Genomic DNA, 18,357 nt, shown 5'->3' with positions numbered 1-18,357 from the left:
AACGAGAACACCTCACCATTAGAAGCCAACTGGTACCCAGGAACTTAGACCCACACCCGGCACCATCTCTAGGAATCTTGGAATAATCATTGACGGCAAATTGGACATGACTGCACTAGTCCCTGCTGTTGCTGCATCCTGCTTCCAAGCCCTAAAGATTCTGATGAAGATCTTCGACAACTCCAGAGCAACCCTAGAGAAAATAAACATCACTCATGCCCTAGTCACAAGTAAGTTGGACTAATGAACTCTCTTCATGCCAGAACCACCAAGCAACTCACTAGAAGACTACAAATCATCCAGAACTCGGAAGTCAGACTAATCTCTCAGACAAGAACTTACATTAGACTACACCTCAGGGAGCTCTACTCCCTCCCAACACTCAAATGTACTTATTTCAAACTCCTCACACACACATTGAAGGCACTAAAACAACTTAGGCCCCACCTACCTGAAAAGTTGCATCTCCTTCCACTGACCTCTCAGCCACCACTGCTCCACAGGACTCCTACTCACACACATCCCTCGCATGCACAGAAAAAGATCAAAAGGATGGGGATTCTCTTATCTTGCTCCAAAAGCATGGAATGGCCCCTCACTCCACTTAGGAGCCTCCTTCTCATTTCTTGAATTTTGCTAGAAGCTGAAGTCCTGGCTTAATAAAAACCATTACAAAATTAAAATACGTCATTTAAAATGGATCAGTTTACGTGCTTCATTGAAAATTAAAATCAATATCAGTGCTGTTACAGATCACATGGTCATGATTTGTATGTATCCACAAGAGTTCATATATAGTTCGAGGTTATTTCTTGGCTCTGTACGTTAAATATTCTTTTGTTCTCAAACTTCTTAATAAATTTGACTGTTCTACCGATCAATTGTGGGTCCGCTGTACACAGGACGTATATTATTGCAGAACGGCAAGTACGTATTCCGCGCTCATTGAACTTGGCCTTTAACCAGCTCCGGCGTTCCTGATCCAAAGCCGGACAGATGCAAATCAGGTGCATAAAGTCTTGTTTTGCGGCACCACATAAGTCACACTCCTTGGTGCCTGGGGTCCTCCAGTCCGGTCGTTCGGCGTTTGTTGGAAGGCTGCCCATCCTTATTCTAAGATATTTTAATTTGATGTATAATGGAAAGGCAAGCCCTAGATAGGCCACCGGTTTGGGCTTGGGACTGAAGGCAGTGCTATGCACACACACCTGCTCAATGCCAAGACACCCTTGCAGTCGATAATGTACTCTACAAATAATCATTGTGTAACATAACCTGTGCAGTTGCTTCGACTATGCTGCATATACCTTCCTTTTGTGCCCCCACTGTGCTGCGGTGGCGGGATGACTCCTTGCTGCCTTTCGACCCTCTTTTGGAATCCCCCTAGCCCCGTGAGTAGACTACTGTGGTTATTTGAAGGTGCACTTTCGCAATCCCTGAGTCGGCTGTTATATACTGAAGCCTTCTGTACTGGAACATGCCCTCCGTGCCATTAGCGTTTATACTGCTTATCTGTGGCCTTCCTTTCTGACACCAGCGATCCCCTCCGCCCCCTTCCTTGTTGTTTGGGTGGCCCATCGGAGTATTGCTACTGTCCTGCTTGGGTCTCTGTGTGATGTTGTGTGTGGGAGCAGAGGCCTAATCCTTGCTTGGTCCCCAGTGACTGTCGACCTTGGTCCATGCTGACTACTGTGTACTGGAGCAAGTTGAAATTCCTGGGTCCTCTGGACCTCCCTGCTGCGGGCTCTAGCTCACCGGGTGCTGTCACTGAGGATATCTACAGCTGCCGTCGGGCCTTGATGTGAGGAGACGGGAGTGGATACGCGCAGCTACACGTCTCCTGTCACCAACACTCATGCACCCTTCCCTCTACCTTCCCCCCTGAGATCAGCAGACCCCTCCTTGTTGATCGGAGACGGAGCTGGGAGCTGCCACTGCCCTGTTTGGCCATCCACAAAACTGTTAAACCTTGCCTGAGACCTCTGCAGTTACTGTAACCATGCCTGCAGGCCCCTTCTCTGGCGGCGCCCATCCCTTGCATTGTCATGGGGAAGCAGACTGATATGTCCACAGGGGATACTACAATTTGTCCTCCCAAACATCCTCAATTAGCTGTGTCCTGCCCTGACATCCCCTCCGGACAAACTAGACCAAATACTTAATGAGATTAAAGCGTCATGCTATGCAATGGAACATCAAATGGGCACCATTACTACTAATCTCAATCTCCTCAGGGCAGATCATGCCAAGCTTTCTGACACAGTCAAGGACCATACACAGACCCTTGCGGAGATGGTGTCACAACAGAAGGAGCACTCAGAACAGCTAACGCAATGCGGAAACGACTCATCACCCTACTAGACAGAGCTGAGGATGTGGAGGGAAGGGCTAGGCGCAATAATATCCGTATCAGAGGTATGCAGGAGGATCGGAAGGGCCAGATGCGACCTGTTTTGCATGTCTCCTTAATTACAGGGATCGCGACCATATACTGCAGGCAGCTTGTAAACAGGCACCTATTCAATACGAGAACACCCGAATCTCACTCTATCCGCCCTACACCATACAGGTGCCGCGCTAAAGGGCCTCCTACCAGCCACTCAAGAAAAAACTCCAGGCCCTTAACCTGTCCTATGCTTTGCTGTTTCCCTCACGTTTGAAAATTCTTTATCAGTAAAAAGCTCACTTTTTTGACTGTCCTGATGCAGCTAATGCTTGGTTGGAATCTGCTCTGCCTCCCCAGTCCTTGGATAACATGGACCAACAATTACGACGTATGCCATTACAGCCAGTTAAATCGGGAGTCTGTCGCACCAGAACAATCTGCATGCTCTCAGTCGGCTGTCACAGGGTAGGCATCTGCGCTGCTGTTTCTTTCTGTGATTCAATGTGGGTCACGTCCGCGGAGCAGTCAGACAACAATCCAATACCAGCTGACTCTGAAAGTAATTATGTCCTGTTCCTTCGATAACTCCTCAAAATATGAAGGACCTCTATGGTTAACTCGCCTACACCACACTTATTCTTAACAGACCTTTCTACTGTTTGCAGGACCCTGGACATGCTGTGGACATTAATATACATGCTCGTTCCTTTTGTTTCTCCAGGATACTATCTTACTTGTACCTACCATGGGGTCTGACCTGTTTGCAAGGAGATATACACTTTGTAAATATGATTATAACATGTCCTCTCTCCCCAGGTTTGCTTTTAATTCCTTTTATTACAGGGTCCGGCCTAGGGTGCAGTTTCGCCACCACAAGCTTAACCATGCTCTTCTTGGCGCCCACCTCCACTGCAGTTGCTGCAGTATATCACAGTGTGAATGTAATGTGTTTTCTTATAAGTTTGGGCTACCTATTTTGAATGTTGGCACTAGAATTCCGAGGTTTTGTTTGGTAAGGGGGTTTTTGGTTCCTGGTTCGGGTTACATTATATCTCCTTCTGTGCTCCACAGTCTCTTAGATGGTGAATGGCTACGATATCCTCTTGAAAATATGCCTGTTTTGGGTAAATATAAAATACTGACCTGGAACATTCGGGAAATGAGGTCTGTGCATAAAGAGCATCGTATCTATACCCAGCTGAATAGATTCAAAGTTCATATAACTTTTATTCAAGAAACTCACCTGAATAATTCGGAAATTTCTAAAATGCGTAGGATATGGAAAGGACAATTTTTTTATACTTCTTATTCCGTTTTTGCCAGGGGGTCCTTGATATGGATTCGGAGTGGGGTGCCCTTCACATTAATAGAACAGCAAGTAGACCCTGAGGGAGGCTAAGTATTATTGTTTGGAAAACTGGATGGCTCTCCGGTGATTCTTGGATGTTTATGCCCCGAATTATGACTAGAATAATTATCTTACCAAGCTTAATACAGTGTTATCAGACTGGGCACATATTCCCCAGATTATCGGAGGTGATTTTAATTCATGCCTAGATATACATCTAGATTGTTCACATCCCCCACTACGAGGAGCAGTACCCATTAAACATACGGAGTTCTTACAGGCTTGAGCTACGGGTTGGACACTACAAGATATATGGCATGTTCATTACCCTGATTGCAGAGAATATTCCTTTTATTCCCCCCCACATTAGTTGCACACTAGAGTAGATAGAATATTCTGTACTGCACTGTTGATGCCCAGATGGCTGAATCCACATATCTTGGGAAAACATTGTCCGACCATAACCCAATGGAAGTAATACTTGCATGGGGTAGAATTCCCACTCCAATCCCCACCTGGAACCTCTGGCCACAATTTCTGGAAGACGCGGTCTTTCGCACCACTCTATGCACCACAATTAAAAATTATTTCACTGAAAATAGGTGCACAGCCTCTTCTTATCTGTTGGAACGGGATCTGTTATCTGGGGCACAGCCATTGGGGCTATGGTGGGAGCCCGACAAGAAGTACACTAAAAGCTTACCTTATTGGAGGCCTCCATCAATAGGCTTGAGAACATAGCCCTTCTTGACCCATCACAACTCCCACACCTTCAGGAGGCCAGAATGAAACATGCTGAGCTTCTGGAGGATCTCCGGCTCATAGATCATAAGACATATACACAATACAGTCACAAAGACGCTGATAAATCAGGGACTCTCCTTGCACGCTTCATCAGGGATTCTCCTCCTCCAGTGCCCATTACAGAAGTCTATCTGCCGGACAGATCAGTTGTGTCTGCCCAAGCAAACATTAATCTAGCCTTCGTTACATACTACAAACGCTTATACACTGCTCCTACTACTTCCTCACCTGATGACATTAAGGCATTTCTTCATGGCCTACCCTTTCCCTAGCTATCTGCTGATGCTCAAGCTGGAAGGGCCTCTGACCCTGCTCGCGGGCAGGGCGCTCCCCATGCTGCTGCACTGCTCTGCCTGCATTGTTTTCTTACCCAGACTTGTTTTTATTCCTCTGTGCCTGTACTTGATTTCTTGCCCAGACTTGTTTTTATTCCTCTGTGCCTGTACTTGTTTTCTTGCCTAAACTTGTTTTTCCTTCCTGTGCCCAGTTCTCCCTCGGCCCCTGTCTGTTTTTCCCGCAGCTGCGTCCCTGCGTCCCTGCGGCCTGGCCCCCCTGCAATCCCATTCGCCACCCGTTCCGACCTCCCAGCTGCTCCTCCCTACCACATCCCCTCATATGGAGGCTACGCAGTGGCCGTGCTGCGCATGCGCCGCTGGCGCGCCATAGGTGCGCCTAAGGCGAGCCTGTCTGTGCCTGTCTGCACCTGGACCGCCCCCAGCGCCAGGACCCCTGGACTCCACAAACGCCGCGATGCCCGACACGGCTACGATGCCAGAACCCTCCACGCACTCACCACCGGACGATCACACATCTGCTTCCTGGCCGCCCCGAAGGGTACCCACTGAGCTTTCACCTGCCGGAACTGCAGCTTCACAAGCTTCCGCCCCACCATGCTGCCGACCAAGAGAGAACCCAACCACCTCAGATGCATCCTTCTCAACACCACATCCGCAAGCAAACACGCCGTTGAACTCTGGGACCTACTCAACTCAACCTCCCAAGACGTCGCCTTCCTGATGGAGACCTGGCTGAACCCCGCCTCAGCACCCGACATAGCCATGGCCGTCCCAGAAGGCTATAAGATCACCTGCAGGGACCGCACCAACCGAGCAGGAGGAGAAATCGCCATCGTCCACAGGAACACTCTCAGAGTCTTGACCAACACCGACGACACCCTCAGCACTGCCGAACACCTGCACTTCCAGATCCACACCGACCCCAACACCACCCTCAGAGGAACACTCATCTACAGACACTTCGAGAACAACAACAACACCAACTCCACCACCCTGATCGACAACCTAGACAACACCCACCCACTCCGCCGGTCACATGATTGAATCCATCTTCTCCGCAAGCCCCCACATCTCCTTCAACCACACCACCGAACTCTACTGGACCGACCATCGCTGCATCCACTTCACCTTCAAGAAACCCACCTCGCACCACCGCACCCAACAGATGCCTCGCCGCTGCTGGACCAAAGTAACCGAAGACCAGCTAACCACCACCCTTGCCCAGGGCCCACCCGTCGACCCCACCAGCCCGACACCGCAACCCGCTACCTCAGACAGTGGATCAACGACTGCGCCAACAACCTCACCCCGATCAAGAAACCCTCCAACAGTCACACCAACAAGAAAGACAGCTGGTTCACTGAAGACAAGCAAACCTGCTGAAAGCTGGAGAAGATCTGGCTCCATGAACGAAGACCGGACAGCAACTCAGTCCACAAGAACGCCACCCGCAGACACCATCACCGCATCAGATCCGCCAAAAGCGCCTCCTTCAAAGACCGCCTAGACAACAACGTGCACAACAACAAAGAGCTCTTCAACATCGTGAAGGAACTCTCCAACCCCAGCTCCAACACCAATGACGTCCCATCCTTGCAAGACCTGTGCGACTCGCTGATCACTTTCTTCCACCACAAGATCTCAGACAGCCACAACAGCTTCAACACCACGACCGCCCCAACAACCACTGAGACCTCTGCCCCCACAACCACTATCCACACAAACCGCCTGCTCTCCTGGACCAACATCAATGACGACAACACTATCAAGATCATGAACACCATCCACTCCGTCAGACCCATGCCCACACCACGTCTTCAACAAAGCCAGCACAGCCATCGTACCCCATCTCCGGAAAGTCAACACCTCCTTCGAGACAGCAACCTTCCCAGAGAGCTGGAAGCCCGCCGAGATCAACGCCTTACTCAACAAACCCAAGGCGGACCCCAAGGACCTCAAGAACTTCCGGCCCATCTCCCTGCTCCCGTTCCCGGGAAAGGCCATCGAGAAGACCATCAACGAACAACTGACCTGCTACCTTGAGGAGAACAACATCCTGGACCCTTCCCAGTCCGGGTTCCACAGTAACCACAGCACCGAGACTGCCCTCATCGCCCCCACCGATGACATCAAGTCCCTGCTGGACAACGGATAAACGGCGGCCCTCATCCTCCTGGACCTGTCAGCCGCCTTCGACACGGTCTGCCACTACACACTATGAACACGCCTCCACAACGCCGGGATCCAAGAGAAGACCCTGGACTGGATCACCTCCTTCCTCTCCGGCAGAACACAGAGCATCCACCTTCCCCCCTTCCGCTCCAAAGCCACTGAGATCATCTGGAGCATACCCCAGGGCTCATCCCTCTGCCCAACTCTGTTTAACATCTATATGGCACCACTCGCCCACGTCGCCCATCGGCACAACCTCAACATCATCCCCTATGCCACTGACACCGAGCGGATCCTCTCCCTCACCAAGGTCCCCCATAACGCCAAAAACAACCTTCATGAAGGAATGAAGGCTGTCGCTGAATGGATGAGGAACAGCTGACTGAAGCTGAACTCAGACAAGATGAAGGTCCTCATCCTCGGATCCACCCCTTCAGCCTGGGATGCCTCCTGGTGGCCGACCGCACTGGGAACCGCCCCAACACCCACCGACCACACACGCAACCTAGGGGTCATCCTCGACTCCACCCTCTCCATGACTAAACAGGTCAACGCCGTCTCCTCCTCCTGCTTCAACACCCTCCGCATGCTCCGCAGGATCTACAAGTGGATCCCCACTGAAACGACAAGAGCGGTCACCGAGGCCCTCGTCAGCAGCAGGTTGGACTACGGAAACGCTCTCTACGAACGAGCCTCGGCCAAACTCCTGAGATGGCTCCAAACCATTCAGGACACCTCTGCATGCCTGATCCTCGACATCCATCGCGGCAGCCACATAAAACCCCACATGAGAGACCTGCATTGGCTCCCGGTCAACAAGAGGATAACCTTCAAGCTTCTCACCCATGCACACAAAGCATTCCAAAACACCAGACCAACGTACCTCAACAGACGACACAGCTTCTAAACTCCCACCCGCCAGCTCCGTTCAGCCGACCTCGCCCTCTCCACAGTCCCCCACTTCCGAAGAGCGATCTCTGGCGGCAGATCATTCTTTCACCTCTCTGCCAAGACCTGGAACACCCTCCCCATCAACCTACGGCAGACCCAAGACCTGCTGACCTTCAGAAAACTCTGCAAGACCAGGCTTTTCGAGCAGTAACAGCATTCCCCACCCCAGCGCCATAAGACCCTCACGGGTGAGTTGTGCGCTTTACAAATGCTATGATTGATTTATTGATTGATAACTCCCATTGAAATTAAGAAAGCCATTAAAGACCTGCCTAGAAGTAAGACCCCAGGACTTGACGGCCTACCCGTGGAATTCTATGCTCTTTATACCGAAAACTTGGTCTCACACCTTGTAACTCTTTACAACACAGCATTGGATAAATCTGCCTTACCCCTAACAACCATGCAAGCATTGGTGACCTCTCTCCCTAAGCCCAACCAAGACCCCCGTAACATTTCTGGCTACTGTCCTCTTTCTCTACTGTCCACTGAATATAAGATACTTGGGGCCATATGTAGGTAGCTTAATACCGGTCGTTAATGGCCGAAAATCGGTAAATTTGCCGTTACCAACCAGTATTTAGCTTCTTCCAATTGAGGTGGCTGGATTTAAGGAGTCGGTAATTTACCGATTCGGTAATTTAAGGAATCGGTAAATTACCGAATCCTTAAATCCTATGTAGGGAGCACTCAAGTGAGTGCATTTTTGATTTAGGGATTTGTTATTTACCACCAACTAAAAGTTGGTGGTAAATATCGAAAACCTTTAAAAAAGCAATTTCGTGCTTTTTTAAAAGTGCCATGTGGCATGTATGTGTGCCACATGTGCACACATGCACAATTCAGGGGAGCAGCAGGGTGTCAATGTGACACCCTTCCACCCTTGAATATGTTCCCCCTATTACAGATTCGGTATTTACCAATTCGGTAATAGTGATTGGCTTCCCATTCATTCCTTCAGGCCCATAGTAATGAATGTGAATTACCGAATCGGTAAATACCAAATCGGTAATACCGAATATTACCGATTCAGTAAAATTTACCGAATTTTTACCTACATACTATTTACTGATTCTTAAATACCGAGTCGGTAAAATTCGGTATTTAAGAATCGGTAAATAGAGATTACCTACATATGCTGCTCCGCCCATCACCACCCCCTATTGTACCGCTTTGTTCGCTATAAGTTGGCAGGGTATGCTCGGACGTGAGTCCCTTGCTCACTTTGCCACTGGATTCAAGCAAGCCTGGCTGAAGATGGCTGAAATGCCAGAAACAGATCCTAGGAAGCTTGTTTCCAGTCCAGGGAAGGCATGGCTTGGCAGTTCAGGCTGGACTGTTCCCATGAGCCACAGGGTCAGACTGATTTGCATATGACCATGTCTGAACTGGGGTGGCAGAGTGGGCTAAAGAACGGTGATGGATTAAACCCAGATCTTTTGACTGGGTGTGAGTCTTTGATTGGTTTAGATGTTCCGTCCATCCCCACCCCCTTTTGTACCGCCTTCTCAGGGATGGCTCCTAGGATCTGGAACGCACTACCCTCAGAAACCAGACTTGTCACATCTACTTCATTCTTCAAAAAGGAAGTAAAGGCGATTCTCATGGAAAAATTCTCACCTAAAGATACTATGACTTTTATGGGTGCAAACAGACAACCTACTTGCACAGATGCTCTCTTGGCCCGCACCCCTCTCTTTGTTTTATTTTGCACAATGTGTTATTCATATTTGATATACCTCATTTGTTTGATGTATGTTTGCACATTATGTACACGTATATTTGCTTCGACTCGTTTTGTATTTTGTTATATAATTTTTCTTCACTGCCTGTAAAGCGCTCTGATACCCGCAAGGGTCTGGTTTGCGCTCTATAAAACTTTCAAAATAAACAAAAATAAATAAATCATGGAATTTGAATGACAGGTGCACAATGCCCTGCATCTCCACTTCCATTGCCATCTCATCACAAAACTAGACATAAACTGTGCTGGTCCATGGTGTCCTTGCTTCGTCTCATGTGATGCCAGCGTTTTAGTCTCCTCAGCCCAGAGAATACCAGCAATCAGATAGACACGGCCAGTGTCTGATTCTACTCCACATGTCTGCGCCTATGTCAAAAAAGCACTATCTTAAAGAAACAATCTTATAAAATGGTATCCAGCGTACTCAATATACATTGACCTTCTGCTCACAATGCACCATTTTAGTAACTGAATCCCAGCACCAGGGTTAGACAGGAATATAGGGAAAGCTGGCAGCACCATAAGTCTTGATCTGACAAGTCAGGGTGTGGGATTGTTTTACCTGTTTATGGGCATGTTTTATGGTCGATGGGTCGTGTTATACTCTAGATTTCTTTGATATATCACCACAAAGGTAGCCTACATAAAGCTCAAATGCATGGAACACGCCGACACAGCGTCTCTTTCCAAGTTTCAAAACTGCCCAGATTTGCAAATGTTGCAGCTTTTTTTTTTGCTTTCATATTCTATATTGGGAGCTACTTCTATTTTAGTGCAGGGGGCCTATGTTCTGTCCCGGGCGGAGCGTGCTCAGCACCATTTTGAAAATGTAAAGTTGTGTTCCGTTCATAAACTACAGGCACATATTTTTACCGACTGTAGATGCTGGAAGTGAAAGGGACTACAGAAACCGGCCTCAGCACCTTCCTCCTGTCAGGGTTTTGCTCGGATACCTTGAGGCCCAGTCCAACTGTGACTTTAACTTTTTTCAAACACAAAGCCAAGTTCTTACAGTTATTTTGCTAGATAATCAGAATGTTGTTTTCATAAGTGTTGCTGACGAAACGAAAAACTTTTATTATTCTACAGAGACATAATTGCAATAGGAAAATGCTGTTTCTGTCAGGTCCAGGTGTTTGATTCTTTCTAGGAATTTTTTTATTTTTATTCATAAGAACATTTCCAGTCACGACTGCTTTCGCAGAATCCTGTATGACAGTTTGACTTTGTCAATGAACATTTCTAAGAAATTGAACTATCCTGGGACCATAGCGGAAGCGGAAAACGCATGACTTCATTTGCATAGCGTGAGCTATTATTTTAAAATATTACAGAGTTATGTAGGATGTATATGCTGCTTTAATCGTTACTGCAAGCGTAGTTCTCGTAAAACAATATAAAGGTGCAAGTATGGTGAGTGATGTTCAAAAATATTTTATAAACATAAAAGCTATGCTGCCCACTGATACGTCAAAACCAATTTTTATATATGTCAGCCTTATGGATACTGAAATTGTACAGGCGTCCCCCGCGCCTAGGGGAGGGACGCCCTTAGTTCCGCCACATGACTGAGCTTGGGTTGGGTAAGATGGGGGTGTATCGTGAGGATAGATGTGACATCATCAGGGCATGCAGGGAGTTATTTAAGGCCGCGCCCTGGAGGAGTTGGCCTCTTTGTCACCGCAGACCTCCGGCAAGCTGCAGAAGCGTGTGGTTGACCACCCACCCACCCGGCAGAAGAACGAGGCTTGGCGGAGGGCTGAGCACTGACAGTTAGCAACAAAGGGGGATGCCCAACAAGGCAAGTTCAGCAACTGGATGGACCCCAGGAGGGTGTAGGATCCACATGTGCAGAGGGTAGGCAGAAAAAGAGGACTGATTTGCCGGTGGTCCTGGACTTTACTGCACTAACCCGCAATGTATGGACTGAGTACAACCTTTGGGAGGCTGCCTGTGTTCAGTCACCCCGGTGGACCGGTGCTTTATGCGGTGCCCTGGATTTCAAGTAATGCAACTGTTTGCTGTACTGCATTGGGGCCTTCCGGCGCAATGTGCTCAGCTGAGTGGAGAGCTTGGCTGGAAGAGTAGATCGAGTTCCATTGTAAGGCTAAGCTGAAGTGCTGGTAAAATGTTGTGCGTTACGCGGTGCCCTGGATTTCAAGTAATGCAACTGTTAGCTGTCATGCATTTGGGCCTGCCGGCGCAATGTGCGCAGCTGAGTGGAGAGCTGGCTGGCCAAGCTCAAGTGCTGGTGAAATTGTGTGCCTAATGTTCTTACTACCATTGACAGGTTGTTGCCGCTAAAGTGTATGGCCAAAAGTGAAGTTCAAGTAATGTCGTACCTGATTTACGTAATGCCTTTGACAGGTTGATGCGGCTAAAGCATGATGCTGTGAATAATGTATATATCCAAATAGGATGTTTTTCTCCTATTGGCCTGTGATGAATTACCTGGTTTGATGTGACTGAAAGCCTACGTCCTGGACAACATGCTCTGAATCTGAGAGTTATTGGGCATAACGGGGTAGAAAAAGGTTGGAAATAGTGATAGGGGAATGTCATGTTGTGAGCATACTATGAATGATCTGCATATTAACATTTCTTGCGTAAAGAGATTCAGCTAACATTTTCGACAGCACATTTTCCCACTTTTTCTTTTTATGAATGTTCAAATCAATATATATTTCTTACATGCCATCAAACTGGAAAATGTGCTAAGTTTTTCTTTGTTTCAGATTGTTATAAAAATGCAAACAGTGTTGATAAGTGTGCAGTGCGCAGTAACACCAAATTAAATTGTGAGATCTCAGTGAAATGTCACAAAATATGGAACAGACTGTAAAATTACTTTTTTTTTAACTGGTTCTGCAACTTATCTATACAGAAACATGCAATGGCACATTAAAACTTTCAACAATGGAAAACTCATTAAACGGTATTTAAAAAAAAAGAATGACACGTACTTTGCAGTAGAATTTCTTCTTTTTACAGTTATTGCCATAAACAGCTTGGCAAGTTCTACTAGTCTGAAAATGTTGCTTTACCTGGCAAGACTGAGAAGAAAGGATGTCCTTAATTACTATAAGACACCCATTTCGTCCTTCAATCTGAAGGACACTTCTTTGCCTTTGCTTAAAATGTTGGGAGTTTGCTGTAACCAGGTCGACAACCTTTGCATTAGTTCTGTTTATTTATTTACATTTTGCACATATGGAGCATTTGGTAGATATGGCATTACACATATGGGGATATTCTGAAGAACGGGCGATAATTCTCGGCAACCTAGGTTAACGCACGTTTACACAACGCTGTCTATCGCGGGTAACTGACGCCATGTTAACGGCATATTCTCAACACGCCGGCAACAGGCGATAGTTTCCTGATAACACCTCAAATGACCGTGTTAAAATGACCGGGACGCACATAAAAAAGGAAACCCGGTCGTATAAAAACTGGCGATGGGCTCAACAGCGATAAAAATATCAGCGATAAGCAGCACCAGACTTGTTATTCCCAGGTCAGGCGGGAAAAATCACCATAAAAGCTGCAAAAAGTTAAAAAAATAAAAATAATTTTAAACACACAAAACCCAAACAACAGAGAAGTACCATGGAGGAAGCTGGAGCAACTACAGAGGCCAACCAGAACCCCACAAACCCCCCGAGGACCAGCCGGGCCGACCGTGCTCAGCACCATTTTGAAAATGTAAAGTTGCGTTCATAAACTACAGGCACATATTTTTACCGACTGTAGATGCTGGAAGTGAAAGGGACTATAGAAATCGGCCTCAGCGCCTTCCTCCTGTCAGGGATTTGCTCGGATACCTTGAGGCCCAGTCCAACTGTGACTTAAATTTTTTCAAACACAAAGCCAAGTTCTTACAGTTATTTTTCTAGATAATCAAAATGTTGTTTTCATAAGTGTTGCTGACGAAACGAAAAACTTTTATTATTCTACAGAGACATAATTGTAATAGGAAAATGCTGTTTCTGTCAGATCCAGGTGTTTGATGCTTTCTAGGAATTGTTTAATTTTTTTATTCTTAAGAACATTTCCAGTCATGACTGCTTTCGCAGACTCCTGTATGACAGTTTGACTTTGTCAATGAACATTTCTAAGAAATTGAACTATCCTGGGACCGTAGCGGAGGCGGAAAATGCATGACTTCATTTGCATAGAGTGAGATATTATTTTAAAATACTACAGAGTTATGTAGGATGTATATGGTGCTTTAATCTTTACTGTAAGCGTAGTTCTCGTAAAACAATATAAAGGTGCAGGTATGGTGAGTGATGTTTAAAAATATTTTAGAAACGTAAAAAGCTATGCTGCCCACTGATACGTCAAAACCAATTTTTATATATGTCAGCCTTATGGATACTGAAATTGTACAGGCGTCCCCCGCGCCTAGGGGAGAGACGCCCTTAGTTCCGCCACATGACTGAGCTTGGGTTGGGTAAGATGGGGGTGTATCGTGAGGATAGACGTGACATCATCAGGGCATGCAGGGAGTTATTTAAGGCCGCGCCCTGGAGGAGTTGGCCTCTTTGTCACCGCAGACCTCCGGCAAGCTGCAGAAGCGCGTGGTTGACCACCCACCCACCCGGCAGAAGAACGAGGCTTGGCGGAGGGCTGAGCACTGACAGTTAACAACAAAGAGGGATGCACAACAAGGGAAATTCAGCAACTGGATGGACCCCCGGAGGAGGTAGGATCCACATGTGCAGAGGGTAGGCAGAAAAGGAGGACTGACCTGCCGGTGGTCCTGAACTTTAATGCACTAACCCGGAATGTATGGACTGAGTAGAACCTTTGGGAGGCTGCCTGTGTTCAGTCACCCCGGTAGACCGGTGCTTTATGTGGTGCCCTGGATTTCAAGTAATGCAACTGTTTGCTGTACTGCATTGGGGCCTGCCGGCCCAATGTGCGCAGCTGAGTGGAGAGCTTGGCTGGAGGAGTCGGTCAAGTTCCATTGTAAGGCTAAACTGAAGTGCTGGTGAAATGTTGTGCGTTATGCGGTGCCCTGGATTTCAAGTAATGCAACTGTCCGCTGTCACGCATTGGGGCGTGTCGGCGCAATTTGCACAGCTGAGTGGAGAGCTTGGCAGGATGAGTCGGTCAAGTTCCATTGTAAGGCCAAGCTCAAGTGCTGGTGAAATGTTGTGCCAAAAGGTCTTACTACCATTGACAGGTTGTTGCCGCTAAAGTGTATGGCCAAAAGTGAAGTTCAAGTAATGTTGTACCTGATTTACTTAATGCCTTTGACAGGTTGATGCGGCTAAAGCATGATGCTGTGAATAATGTATATATCCAAATAGGATGGTTTTCTCCTATTGGTCTGTGATGAATTACCTGGTTTGATGTGACTTAGGGCCAGATGTAGGAAGCCCTTTACAGGTCGGTAACGGCCAAAAATCGGTATTTTCGGCCGTTACCGACCGGTATTGAGCATTTGGGATGTAGGAGACCGAAAATCATCCGATTCGGTAAATTTACCGAATCGGTAAAGTTACCGAATCGGTAAACATTCCGAATCGGAAAATTTACCGAATCGGTAAATTTACCGAATCGCAACGGTTTGCGAATCGGTAAATTTACCAAATCGGTAAATTTACCGATTCGGTAAAGTTACCGATTCGGTAAATTTTCCGATTCGGTAAATTTTCCGATTCGGTAAATAAGAAGTGGTAAAATTGAATATTGAGATGTAGGTAAGCTCTGAAATACCGAATTTGCTTTAAATTCGGTATTTAAGAGTCGGTATTTACCATGGATTGTTATCAGGTGGTAAGCAGGTGCAGCCTATAAAAAAGGACGCAAAATGCAATTCTTTTTGCACAATGGCGGCATTTTATGTCATTGCAAGACGGCTACGGCTACAGGAGGAAGGAGAGAGGGAATGACAGAGAGAGGAGCAGGTATACAGACAGAGGGTCACCTTGTTCATGCTCACAGAGGCAGAGATACTCCAGAGGTACAGGTTGGCCCCAGACACCATCTTGGACCTCATCAGGGACCTCCAACCACTGTTGGAGCACACTACCCCAAGGGCACACACTGTTCCACCCCACGTGCAGGTGCTGTGCAGCCTACACCTGCTTGCGTCTGGGAGCTACCAGAGCATGGTTGCTGTGGTAGGTGGGGTGACCCAGAGCAGCCTGTCACGCTTTTTCCAAAAATTCCTTTACGCCATGTTACAGAGGATGGAGCATTATATAACTTTTCCTGCAACCCATGCTGAACTGGTCCAAACAAAATCTGACTTTTACCAGATGGCGCGATTCCCCAATATCATTGGCTGCATTGATGGCACGCACATTCCCATTTGTCCCCCTGCTGCCACTGAATATATATACAGGAATCGGAAGTCCACCCACACCATCAATGTGCAGGTGATCTGCAATGCCAAGTGCGCCATCACTGACCTTGTGGCAAAATTTCCAGGGAGTACCCACGACTCCTTTATATTTCAGAACAGCGGCATCTATGCACGGCTGACAGCAGGGGAATTTGGTGAGGGATACCTCCTAGGTAAGACACAGTGTACGACCCCTTTAACACAATTGCAGTAAGAAGTACATGTATGCATCTGAGTAATGTATTCCCATTTCCTTTTAGGAGACAGTGCATATGCCCTCCGCTCCTTCATACTCACCCCCTACCTCAACCCCTCAACACCCAGCCAAAGGAGATATAACCGGGCACACAAGAGCACAAGAAATGTCGTTGAGCGTACCTTTGGTATCTGGAAAAGCAGGTTCAGGTGCTTGCACAAGAGTGGTGGTGCACGGCAGTATACCCCCATCACCTACTGAAAGATCATTGCTGCCTGTGCTATGTTGCACAACCTTGCCGCGAAGAAGGGGACTGAGGCGGAGTTGTCCGACTATGAGGATCATGACGACGAGATTGCTGTGCGTGAAACACAACCTGCTGGAGTGTCAACGCCAAGTGATGGCAGATCCAGACGTGAGGAGACTACACGCAACTATTTCTGAGTAAGTAATGAGACACAGACAGGTTGTGTTTGAGAACAACGTAATTTAATGTTGCCACAACGTTCAAGCACTGAAGTGCAACAAAACAAAGGTTATAAACGTGGTGACTGTATGTCCCGGGTTACTTCACCCATGGCCGGTAATGTCACTTGCGCCCGCGCTTCCCTGAGCCACTAGGATGTTGGTCGATTTTTTCAGCATGCCCTGCAGCCTCAGCTGGGTGCCTGCTACTCCTCTGTGGCTCCACTACAGCGCTTGCTATGCTGCTCCGTCTACTACTGTCTTCAGCCTCTGCCACGTCCAGGGCAGAATTCTGTGCAGTGTGTGAAATCAGCATAGCCTCTAGTGCACTTGTGATTCTGGCCATGCCCCTGGTGACCTCAGCCGTGTTCTGTGTCAAGGCATCCTGCATATTTATGCCCCTACGGCATAGCAGGGATGTGGCAGTGGCCAGACGATTGATGGCCGTATTGTGAACACGGGCCTCCCTGTGCCTTGTGTGGGACAGACTGTCTAGTTTGGTGCAGAGCTGTGAAATTGAATTGCTCATCTGCTGCATCCCTGCTGCAATGTCCGCATTTGTTTTTGCAACCTCCTTATTGGACTCAACAATGTCTCTCATGCCCTGCCCAATGTCTCCTATTTTCTCATTCAGGACTCGGAATTGGCGATGGCAGGCTTGGATGGATTTGCCCTGCATCCTTTGTATGCGCACCATGCTCCCCTCCAGCCCACGAAACACAGTGCCATCTCCACGTCCACCTGCACTGCTGGGTCTGCGTTGTCTTCTGCGCGCTGTAACTGGCTCATTTGTGGACTGCAGTGCTGCAGAACTCACATCTACAGTGACTTGAGCCTCACCCTCTGCTGCCTCCATTACTGGTAGTGGGGCCACTACACGGCTCCTGGCTGGTGGGGTTGCAGAAGTGGACAGGAACAGTGATGGGGAGGTTTCTGGTGAGAATACCAAGGAAGGGGATTGTAAAAGCTGTGGGGAGTGCGGCAACTCTGGGGTCTGTACAGTCTCATCTTCATGCGTGCTGCCAGTCGTGTCACCCTCCTCCTGCGAGGCTTCTACTTGGCTTGGCCCTGCTTCCTCACTCTCATCCCTCGCTGGTGCAGTCCCTTCTGTGTCTGTGGGTCGACTGGCTGATTTTGCCCCTAGGTATAAATAAGCGTATATCAACTGAGTGCTACTGTGTCACAGTCACTGCAATAAATGCTTTACACATTTCACTTTCATTTATCCTCATTACTTTCAGTGACTTGCTGATGACTGCACAGTTACACATGGTCTTACATTAGCTGACTACATTTCCCATAATGCATTGCTCCTGTATAGTGATGGCAGTACTGGACTGGGGTTGGCTTGTCCACAAAGGGTAAAGGGAAGCAGGTTGGTATGGGGTGTCATGCTGCGCACGCGTCTTACCTTTTTGTGTTGCTCTGGCTGAGCTGCCACATCTCCAAGTCCCAAGACGCTGTCAGCCTCGATGGTTGAGGCCACCAACTCCTCCAGGTCAGTCAGGGGGGGCGCTGGGTTCCTGCCTCCACCGGTGACACCAGCCTGCTTGTGTATTTCTGACAGCTTCTTCTTGGTGAGGCTCCGGATGTCATAAAATCTTTTTTTTAGTTCCTCAATATTCCTGGGTGTGACT

This window comes from Lissotriton helveticus, chromosome 9 (genome assembly GCF_964261635.1).
Source record: "Lissotriton helveticus chromosome 9, aLisHel1.1, whole genome shotgun sequence".
Classification (NCBI taxonomy): domain Eukaryota; kingdom Metazoa; phylum Chordata; class Amphibia; order Caudata; family Salamandridae; genus Lissotriton; species Lissotriton helveticus.
This window is presented reverse-complemented; position numbering follows the sequence as displayed.